This window comes from Euprymna scolopes, chromosome 22, assembly GCF_053919585.1.
Source record: "Euprymna scolopes isolate OS-2025 chromosome 22, ASM5391958v1, whole genome shotgun sequence".
Lineage (NCBI taxonomy): Eukaryota > Metazoa > Mollusca > Cephalopoda > Sepiida > Sepiolidae > Euprymna > Euprymna scolopes.
This window is the reverse complement of record NC_136503.1, coordinates 106,329,334-106,341,746: the sequence shown is the minus strand read 5'-3', so window position 1 is coordinate 106,341,746 and position 12,413 is coordinate 106,329,334.

Sequence of the window (12,413 nt, the reverse complement as noted above, 5' to 3'; positions counted from 1 at the left end):
ATGTTCCTACGACAATATCTTTTACAAAAAGAAACCTATACAACCCAATATTACTACACATAATAATCTATCTTTCTTTCTATCTATGTCTCTGTGTATTTGTTCCCTATGGCTTCCTAAACGGCTGCGCCGATTTTTTGGGAAATATCACACAAATGTACTTTATGTGTCTGGCGGTATTTGTAGATAGGTTTTGTATCGGAATGTCTTCGATAAGGATCGGTAATTGGTAACTGAAAAAATCTGGTGAAAAAAAGGAACTAGAGATTTGTACTACCTTACACAGCCTAACATCACAAGTGCATTTGAGAAGTTTTATTACCACACGAACATAAAGGCCGACTTATAAAATCAACAATAAGTTCTTTGATATAACAGGGGCGTGTTCGAAATGAATGTTTCTGTTTGGAGCATAACTGAACCATGATGCTTGACTTTTGCATTTTAAACTTTAATTCCAGCCATTATCACCGCAAAAGTAGAAAAACCTGGTATATAAAATTAATTCAAGTCATTATATAAAAACAGTTTTATAAAATCAACAGTAGGTTCTCTACAGTGCAATGTAGAATACAATGTATTGTGGACTAAGTCACTGCGAGAGGCATATGAGCTTCGTACCTGTGCACCGCGTTGGGTCCCTTACTAGAGCAGACAATCGATTTGACTGAAAAATGGCCGATTTCACCGATTTCGATGACAATAAAAATATGGGAGTTTGAAACGTTCGTTGATCCATCCTAATGCAATCCCGAGCAACGTCGGGTCTCCCTGCTAGTCTCCAATAAATAACCTTTCATGGCATTAAATGACCAAATAAGATTGATATTCCGTTAAAAAACTATCCAACCATTCAACAACCATCGGTTTGTCCCGGGCAAGTTTGACATAACATTTTTATTGGTCTGTCACACTTAGGTTTCAAATAGCATTTTCATTGGTCTGTCATGTTTAACTTTGGTATGGCGTTATCATTGGTTTGTCGCATTTAAATTTTTTTTATCTTATTGTCTGCATCGCTTAGGCTTTTAAATTGCATTTTCGTCGATCAGCTACGTTTTGTCAAGTTTCATTTGAAAAATAGAATTTTCATCGTTCTGGTCACGCATAAGTAGAAAAATAGAATTTTCATCGTTCTGGTCACGCATAAGTAGAAAAATAGAAATTTCATCGTTCTTAAGTTGAAAAATAGAATTGGAAAGTGGAAAAATAAAATGTTCGTCTTTTTGGGGCGCTTGATTCGAAAAATAGAATTTTCATCGTTTTGTTATGCTTAAGTAGGAAAATTCATAATTTTATGACGCTTAAGTTCAAAATGGAATTTTTATCGTTTTGTGACGCTTGAGTCGAAAAATAGAATTTTCATCGTTTTGTCACGTTTAATTTGAAAAATCGAATTTCCCTTGTTTTTCTACGCCTTATTTTTAAAATAGAATGTTCATCGTTTTGTTATGCTTAAGTTAAAAAATAAAATTTTTATCGTTTGGTTCAGGTGAAGTCGAAAAACAGAATTTTTGTCGTTCTATCATGCTTAAGTTGAAAAATAAAATAGAATAATAAAATAAAGTTTTGTGACGCTAAAGAGTAAAAAAAAAAATTATCGTTTTGTCACGTGAGTCGAAAAATAGAATTTTCATTTTTTTATTTCGCTAAAGATGAAAAATAGAATTTTTGTCCCTTTGTCACGCTGAAGTTGAAAAATAGAATTTTTATCGTTTTATTATGCTTAAGTGGAAAAAATGGAATTTTCATTGTTTTGTCACGCTTAAGAAAAATAGAATTTTTATCTCTTTGTCACGCTGAAGTTAAAAAATAGAGTTTTCATCGTTTTATTATGCTTGTGGAAAAAATAGAATTTTCATCGTTTTATTTTGCTTAAGTTGAAAAGTAGAACTTTCATCGTTTTATTTCGCTTAAGTTGAAAAATAGAATTTTAATCGTTTTATCCAGCTTAAGCTGAAAAATAAAAATTTTATACTTTTGTCACGCTTATATAGCAAAATAGAATTTTATTTGGTCTGCACTGCTTGGATTTCAAATAATATTTCGTCAATTTGTCACGCTGAATTTGAAATATTCTTTTTATTTGTCACGCTTAAATGTTAAATGGCATTTTCGTTGGTCTGTCACGCGTAAGTTTTCACAAACATTTTCGTCGGCCTATCATACTTAGTTTGGCAAAACGCTTTATTTGTTAATCTCTAACGCTGAAGTTCCAAATAATATTTTCATCGGTTTTTCATGCTTAAGTTTGAAATAGCATTTTTTGTTGGTCTGTCAGTCTGTTTGAAAAGCCATTTTCGGCACTCTGTCAGCTTTAAGTCTAAGAAAGAGCTTTCTGTTTGTACATTTTCCCGCTGAAGTTTTAAATACACATTCTTCTTGATCTGTCACACTTAAATGTTTAATGTTTATCACTAAGCACCTGGATTAGGTGGACGTATCTTAACAATGGCTTTTTTTATTATTACGTATGTATTTTTTCTTTTTTCTTTTTTGTACTTTTAGTTTTCCGTTTGTAAACATTCTCCGAGGCGACTTCGAAAATATATACGACTTTGGGGATAAAAAGAAAATAAAAGAAAAAATACCAAGTTTTGTGCTATTTTTTTATTAACGGAAAGAAAAAAATAAATAAAAACGGACAATTGAGAGGAATAAGCAATCAATATAAATTTAAAAAAAGAAAACTTTCTTGAAATTTTTTTTTAAAAATAAAGTTCGTTCAATGTTACATTTCGCAAAACGAAATTAGTAATTAAAACGCGTCGACGAACAAATAAAACACCCTCCACATGTTTAGAATGGCTTTCTAAATAATGATGTTATTATTTCAGCATGGTAACATAAATGCATAAGTCCCCTTATATATATACGGTAACTTATGCACTTATGTTACCGTATTTATATATATAAAGGGACTTATGCATAATATATATATATATACGGTAACATAAGTGCAGAAGTTCCTTTATTCATATATATATATATATGAATAAAGGAACTTATGCACTTATGTTACCGTGTATATATATATATGTATATATATATATACGGCATAAATAATTAGTAACAAAATACAGTACAGTATATAATACACATGTATATAATCAAATAACATTATTAATAACACTGTAACATGGGGCAAATACAGATTTTAATACGGAAAACAGACTCTTATATTATTTACTGCATTATTACTTTATTACAGTGGTGGTTCCGACCAAAAAGGTACGTCCTTCCTTTGTCTGGGCAAGTAGACAATAATGCTATTTGTCCTGTTTGTTGAACTATTTGTTTTTATCGCTTATATATTTTACGTAGACTTTGTTGTTGATTTTTTTTTAACGATAATAATACGATTAACCTAGCGTCTCAACCTTGGAGACCTAGTTTCTTAGAAATTCGCCCTTATTTTTATTTGGGCATAAACAAATAATATTTATTTATTCATTATTTTATATGTACATATGTCAGTGACTACCAATATATTTGGTAGAGCACTGTCGTCAATAATCTTAATGACTGAAAAATACGGAGCTCGCTGTTTGTTTATAAACAGGCGGTTTGAGCACTATAAAAATGGTCGACAGATGTTTGCTTGAAATAGACATTTGTGGACATCGCTTCCATGGTCGAACTGCCGACTGTCAATATGGCGGTTCTAGGTTCAATCCTTGGCTTGGGAGAGGTGCTAGTCTAGCGGCACTGATGAGTTGTGATACAACGAAACAGAACTGTGTGTCGATGACTACAAACACACACACACACACACACACACATATATATATATATATATATATATATATATATATATATATATATATATATATATATTTGTATTCATCGACACAATGTCCTCTTTCGTTGTATCACAACTCCTCAGTGCCGCTACACTAGCACCTCTCCCAAGCCAAGGATTGAACCTAGAACCGTCGTGTTGACAATTGGCAGTCCTACTACTCGACCACGGAAGCGATGCTCGCAAATGTCTTTTAAGCAAACACCCGTCCACCACTTTTATATATATATATATATATATATATATATATATATATATATATATATATATATATACCATATAGAAAAACGCAAGCATGAATAGTCATATGGTTAAGCTTAAACATGGAAAAGTAAGGGACTAGTTGTTAAAACTGAAAAAGAAAAGGACAAGATATTCTACTAAAAAAATATGATGAATTTATAACTTAAAATATGGCAATAGGAATTCATATATATATAATTCTTTATGCTGCAATATTTTAAGTTAAAAATGATATTTTTTGCTATAATATTTTATCTTTTTCCCCTAACAACTAGTCCTTTTACTATTCCATGTTTTGATTTTAACTATATTACATTTCATATCTAATAACATTGCTTTTTAAAGGATACTTATATTTTATGTAGACAATGGCAGTGTCATAATCATTATTGTAGAAACAGTCATAAAAGAGAAAAAGAAGACGATTTGAACTTAGAAATAGGAACTACTCTTAGCCAGTATCATATTAACATCTTGCCCTCTGAAAGTCTTACAGTTAGCAAAGTTTGAAATAGAACCTAAGTACTCTTTATTGTGGACAGTATGTGCTTTTATTTATCACATCTCTTATTTCATCAAAAACTTGCACAGAAGTAACTTAAAATGAAGCAAAGATTGATTTTTGTTTCATATATTGAAAATTTCTACTTAATCTTGATGGTAGTCAAACATTTTCGATTTGGTAAATGTCCTTGCTTTATGTGAAGATTTGAATCATTCTCAACTAAATCTACAGGTAGTTTCTCTGTCAATTTTAAGTCTACAGACTCGAAATTTGATATAACGGATACTGAGATTTGGGAAAATCGACGTACTCGGTGTTCGGCCAAAAATTGGGCGATTAAGGGGTCAAAGTTCAACAATTTGACTATTGAGAACTCTACCAAACACCTCCGACAATTTTCCGTCTAAACACTTGAAATTTTAGATATAGGTTCCTTGGACATGGATCTAACTTAATAATGTAATTTGAGACCAAAAGAATAAATTTCAAGGGGGTCATAATAGAGGTCAAAGTTTAAAAAATTGAGCTTTTTGGGGTTTTTTTTTGTCTCACATACATCTCCAAATACCCGGGCAACGCCGGGCTCCCATGCTATAGTGTATATATATATATATATATATATATATATATATATATATATATATATATATATATAGCTGAACGTCTGTGTGTGTGTGTGTCTGGTCACGAGTAGGCTCCTATATGTTGACTATTATAGAAAATTGATCACATATAATGACAGAAGATTATCGACACACAGGAAGGGGTATGTTTGATCTGGAATAATGATGATTCATTAAAATTGTGGGGTCTGCGTACGCGCATGGTCCACAAAGTATGGAAATAAAAAATTTAAAAATTAAAAAAAAAAAACTTTATAATTGTTTTTGATATAGATGTACATAATAATACTTTGATAAGTATGTTTTAATTTTAATGGGGATGGTATAATAAAATTGTGGGGTCTACGTTCGCGCCTGGCTTCCATAGAATGGAAATAGGCACAAACTTTAAGAAAGACTTTTCATGTCTATCTGCGTACGTATACTTTGATAATTATGTTTCAGTTTGAAGAAATATGGTATAATAAAATTATGGGGTTTTAGTTCGCGCCTGACCTCCATAGAATGGAAATATGTCACAAAGTTTAACAAGGCTTTTTAATATAGATCCACAGAATATTGTGATAAGTGTTTCAGTGTGAACAGGTATGGTATAATAAATTATAGGATTTATCTATTTTATTTTTACTTTCATCATATTTTGCTTTGGTTTTGATACCCCCAAATTCGAAGCTAACTCTTTACAACCCTTCCTTTTCATAACCTATCATACTTTCATAAATCAGAGTCCATTTTCTGTAGGCTGTTTTTGAACCCAGTCAATGACGGTGCTTTTGCTAAATATATATATATATATATATATATATATATATATATATATATATATATATATATATATATATATATATATCAAATTTTAGTAATTCAATAAATTTAAAATATATGACGTGAAATGGTTAAATTTCAAATCAAAACTTTTATTATTATATGTAAGATAAAAAATACATTTGAAATATTATATCGCCTTATAACTTCTTATCCTATAAGATTTCGATGTTTACCATCTCTTCAGAGGAGAAAATATTAGCAAATAGTTAAAATGGTTCCTTGGTCATGGATCTAACTTAATAATGTAATTTGAGACCAAAAGAATAAATTTCGAGGGGGTCATAATAGAGGTCAAAGTTTAAAAAATTGAGCTTTTTGGGTTTTTTTTTGTCTCACATACATCTCCAAATACCCGGGCAACGCCGGGCTCCCATGCTATAGCGTATGTATATATATATATATATATATATATATATATATATATATATATATATATATATATATATATAGCTGAACGTCTGTGTGTGTGTCTGGTCACGAGTAGGCTCCTATATGGTTGACTATTATAGAAAATTGATCACATATAATGACAGAAGATGTATCGAGACACAGGAAGGGGTATGTTTGATCTGGCATAATGATGATTCATTAAAATTGTGGGGTCTGCGTACGCGTCTGGTCCACAAAGTATGGAAATAAAAAATTTAAAAATAATATTGTGATAAGTGTTTCAGTGTGAACAGGTATGGTATAATAAATTATAGGGTTTATCTATTTTATTTTTACTTTCATCATATTTTGCTTTAGTTTTGATACCCCCAAATTCGAAGCTATCTATTTACAACCGTTCCTTTTCATAACCTATCATACTTTCATAAATCAGAGTCCATTTTCTGTAGGCTGTTTTTGAACCCAGTTAATGACGGTGTTTTTGCTAAATATATATATATATATATATATATATATATATAATATATATATATAATATATATATATATATATCAAATTTTAGTAATTCAACAAATTTAAAATATATGACGTGAAATGGTTAAATTTCAAATCAAAACTTGTATTATTATATGTAAGATAAAAAATACATTTGAAATATTACATCGCCTTATCCTATAAGATTTCGATGTTTACCATCTCTTCAGAGGAGAAAATATTAGCAAATAGTTAAAATGGTTCCTTGGTCATGTATATATGTATATATATGTGCATTATTGTGTACACATAGGTATATTTATATGTATATAAAAAAAAGAAGCAGAACGGCCACCTAAAACCACTGTGAAGCACGGTGGAGGCAGTTTGATGGCCAAATAACTCTATTTTCGTTTCGTCAGTCCATAGAACACGTTTCCAGAATGCAACATCTTTATCAATATGACGTTTTTGCTTTCAGGTGCATAGGCTTCAATAAGGGAGTCTTTCTCGGACGACATGCTTTTAAACCAGCTCTCTTCAAAACTCTACCAACTGTATGTCGAGATACATTCACTCCAGAGGTGCTCTGTTCATCAACAATCTCCCCAACAGAGATCCTTGGGTTTTGTTTTACTTGTCGAACAATTTTCCGTTCATCTCTTGGGGAAAGAATCCTTTTTCTCCCTCTACCCTCTAAACTCATAACGTGGCCTTGCGATTTGAACTTGTTTATTATGGCTCTAACAGTGGATTTGGGAAGGTTTAACTTCTTTGAAATCTTATCATAGCCCTCCCCATTGGTATGGCATGCTACAACAAGCTTCCTGACGTCTTCGCTGTGTTCCTTAGTTTTAACCATGGCGATTGAAAATTATAATTTAGTCACTTATAATAGTTTAAATAAATCGCTATCTAAAAATTATCTGAAAAAAATTATTCACTGAATTAGCGTTAAACAAGCATAATATGGCTATAAAAAAGTTCAGAAAGCACGTAAACCGGAAATTGATTGATATTATACTGATACTAAAAGAAAAACAAAGCCGTGCCAATAATTTTGAACAAGGGTTTTTTGCAATTATGTTTGTTGTTCCTTTGTTATTTATTGTTTCTAAAATCCGATTGCTGCATCGGAAAGGCCAGTTAAAAATACATAATATACTTTGTTATTTTCTTTAATTTAATCTCTTTTTTAGAATTTATTAGACAAAATTTAACTTTTATTTTACCGTGCCAATAAATATGATCATCACTGTATATATATATATATACTAGACTTTTTGCGACAATTAATAACGACAAAAACATAAAGTCCGTTGAATTAGAATAAATGTTTATGCAAAATTAATGGCTAGATAAACGGCACACCCATGTTGACACGCCGGTTCCCGCCAGATCACCAAAGCAACGGTGAGCCCGGCCAGTACCAGATGGGTGACCATTTGAGAAGGCTAGGTGCTGTATGTACCGCACTGAGTCATAAGAAATTTCCAGGTTGATATCTGGAGGCGCATTAATTCACTGGGAGAGATGCACCCCAGTCGTGTTTAAAACATGCATCTAGAAGGTAATTCTGATGACGTCGGCAGCAGGACGTTGGATGGCCATGGAGAAGAATGAGTCTTTAGCAGAGCAACTCTTCTTTGGTATTAAGAGTTTGTATTTATTTGCTTCCCCACTGAGCAAATTAGGCAGAATGTCGTTTTTTATTGTGGAGAGATTGGGGAGATGGGGACCAGCTCCCCAGGGAGTAGGGGAGCTGGATAGTAACAATTGGTATGAAGGGTTTCCCCTACATTGGCCAATAACTGATGGCTACAAGAGCAAAGGTCTTATATGTGGTATTGCCCCCACATATGGTCATTGATTGCAGTATGTATTTATTTACTTCCCCACTGAGCAAATTAGGCACAAGGCCGTTTTTATGTGGAGAGAGAAGGAGGGGGGTGAAAGGGGGACCGGCTCCCGATGGGTGGGAAATGGGAGCTGGATAGTAACTGTTGGTATGAAGGGTTGCCCCTACATTGACCAAGGTCTGATATGTGGAGTTACCTCCACATATAGTCTTTGCTTGCAGTATCTGCCGGAACAGATACTACACAGAGGTGATTTGAGGTATTTATTTGCTCCCCCACTGAGCAAATTAGGCACAAGGCCGAGTTTTTAAGTGAAGAGTGAAGGGGAAATGGGGACCAACTCCCCGGGGAGTAGGGGAGCTGGATAGTGACAATTGGTATGAAGGGTTGCCCCTTCATTGACCAAGGTCTTATATGCAGGGTCGCCCCCACATACGGTCTTTGCTTGCAGTATGTGCCAAAACAGATACTACACAGAGGTGATTTGATCTTGGCTCGAAGGCCAAGCAATCCCCAAAAATGGGATTAAGAGTTATGTTATCCGTCTGCAGTTATGCGGATGATCTAAGGACAGCGTATAGGTGCAAACAGGCGAGTCAGATGCCACTGCGCTGGAGAAGTTTATGGCAACCCACCCCATGTATTCTGCCAAGTTCAAAATCATGTGATGTATTCAGATGAATCGAGCCAACAATGGACTGAAGTCTATGGAGAACACTAACTATGATTCCATCTATGGCATAAACATGTCACGATACAAGAAGACGGAGAATATTGTTTGTGTATTTTTGAGATGAGGGTTGATTAGGAATGTTATTTGGATGCTCATGCTTATTGCTGATAGTTTGATGATTGAGTTTCGACTTACGAGGTCAAGGTTGACTTTGTGACTAGGTTTGAATGAGCATGCCATGATAGAAGAAGAATGGTTAAATATGGTTAAATTCGTGTTCGTAATTCTTTTTTGTGTGTGCGTGCGTGTCCGTACGTGCGTGTGTGTGTGTGTGTGTTTGCGTGTGTGTGTGTGTGTGTGTGCGTGCGTGCGTGCGTGCGTGCGTGCGTGCGTGCGTGCGTGCATGCGTGCGTGTGCGTGCGTGTGTGTGTGCATTAATACTTATCCATTTAATCCTAACCCTAACACCGACTACTGATATACTTAGTTCGCTGAACCCAATGATAATAAATGTCCATAAAAAAATTTAAAAAAAAAAGATTTTCATCCTATTTAAATGATATAAACTTGTGTGTGTATCTACTTCATTAGATCCAAGATTCGAATTTACATTTTAAAAAATAACATGGAAAACACTATCATGAGTCACGATCTGCAGTGTAGGATGTCAAGGTTAACATGGCAAACACCATAAAGAAGTCGATTCTACTTTTTTTTCTGATGATAATGAAGCAGAATTAAGATAGACTTCTTCAAACTCTGCTGAAAATCAAGAAAATCAAAGTGAAAATAAAACTGTATCTCTTTCGAGCCTGTTTGATGAATTAGTCTCAAATAAGCATACAGTAACAAATCCAAATTTAGAGCAGGTAGAAGCTGAGTTAAGCCTGGGGACTGCGACTGCAAGTTCAATAGAAATACAAGAAACACAATCCAAACTCAAAAGGAGTAAATCCCTTATGCTTAACTGCACAAAAGTATTTTATCATTATGTAGCTTTATCACTACTCACAAACTGACTAAACTCGCTTCAAAATATTTAAGCGCATTGCGTTTATTTGTGAAGAGTGAGATGCTCTTTAGTATAGGTGGTAATGTATATGAACTATGAACCTTCGTTGGTGCAAAAATAATGTCGTTTTTTTTTACATTCAACTACAAAAGATCATAATTCCTTTCTTAATAAACTTTATTAATCGAAATAAGAGCCATGAGAATCGACACATTTTTGCCAAACGAGAAACAAGTTTATTTATCCTATTCGCATAGAAATCCGGAGTTCTGGAAGCGATGTAATTATTGAAGGCCGATTCGGCATCATCCCGGCTTTTGAAGCATTTTTCGCGCAGGAAGTTTTCGAGATGTTTGAAAAAGTGATGATCGGTGGGCGAGCGGTCCGGTGAATATGGCGGATGAGGCAGAGTCTCGTAGCCCAATTCTTTCAGCTTCTGCAGAGTCAGTTGAGCAACATGAGGGCGAGCGTTGTTATGGAGGAGAATTGGTCCCTTCATATTGATCATTCTTGGAAACATACATTGGAGCTTCTGGTGCATTTTGTCGGCAGTACTTCTCCGCCGTGATCGTTTCGCCCGGATTCAAGAAGCTCTGATGGCTGAGACCGGTCACAGACCACCAAACAGTTACCATAACAATTTTTGTGCATTTTCGGCTTCGGGAAGTGTTGTGGAGCTTCTCCAGAATCAAACCATTGTGCCGACTGTCGTTGCTTGTCGTAGATGATCCAATTCACAATCCGCTCGAGAAATGGTCGTTTTTGTTGCGCGGAAGGAGCGTAGAACACACCTCAAAACGACGATATTTTTAGTATCGTTTATTTCATCCAACTTTTTTGACTTCCTATTTGCTTTAAATGGCAAACGTCTGTTGAATGGTCGACCTCGAGTTCAATTAAGGCTTTCAAATGTTCGTTATCAACCGCAGTCGCCCGATCGCGACCGTCTTCATCTTCGAGGCTCTCGTCACTATTGCAAAATTTCTTGAACCACCGTTGTGCCTCGCGTTCGTTAGTGGTTCCTGGGTCATTGATATCACGAGCTGTCTCGGCAGTTTTTCGGCCTTGTTTGAACTGGAGCAAGAAAATCGTGCAGGTTTGAATTTTGTCCATGCTGTTGAAAAGTCTGAAAAAAAATGAATGAAAGGATTTAGAACGGTAATTAATAACACGATTCGATAGAGCGAAAAACGCTTCAAAATTATATATATATATATATATATATATATATATATATATATATATATATATATATATATATATATATATCAATGAGTTAATTCAGAAATCATATATAAAAGTAACATATGTGAGAAAACGATATTGTTTTTGCACCAACCTTATACAAGAAACAAACTGTGTCCTGATAAGGGAGATAATCTAATGTTTCTACATGACAACTTAAGAGTATTGAACTTTAAATATTGAGGGGACGATGAGAGCAGAGGAAACAGGCATCAAGAATAGAAGAAGCATATATCTGGGCTGGTGCATCTAACACTAGTCTCTCTCTCTCTCTCTCTCTCTCTCTCTCTCTATCTCTCTCTCTCTCTCTCTCTCTTGGTCTCCAGTCTAATGTCCCACATTGTCAACTAGGCTCCAACTCCTGTCCCATCGCCGTAATGTTGCATTCCTGCGCCTTTTTTAAAAGTCTTTTAATGGAAAGTGCTCTCTGAACTCATTGCGCTTGTGTTCCCTTGACGTACATATCTCCGACAAACTCGCTTGGTAACAAAATCACACCCCTTTAGTGTTGACGTCACTAAATGTCAGAAAGTCTTCTACTCAAATAGCTTCTTCTCTAGAACAGCAAGATTTTGGAATTCTTTTCTTGCTGCCTGCTTTCCAAACGGTGCTGATATGCAGAAGTTCAAATGCAACCGTAAACGAACACCGTAATCTTTCTTACGCATGGTCCCAATTAGTAGCCCCTTACGTCCAAGTGGCAACATGCCTTGTTTTTGATGAAGGAGAGTAAAAAAATGCAGCAAGAATAAAAGAGGT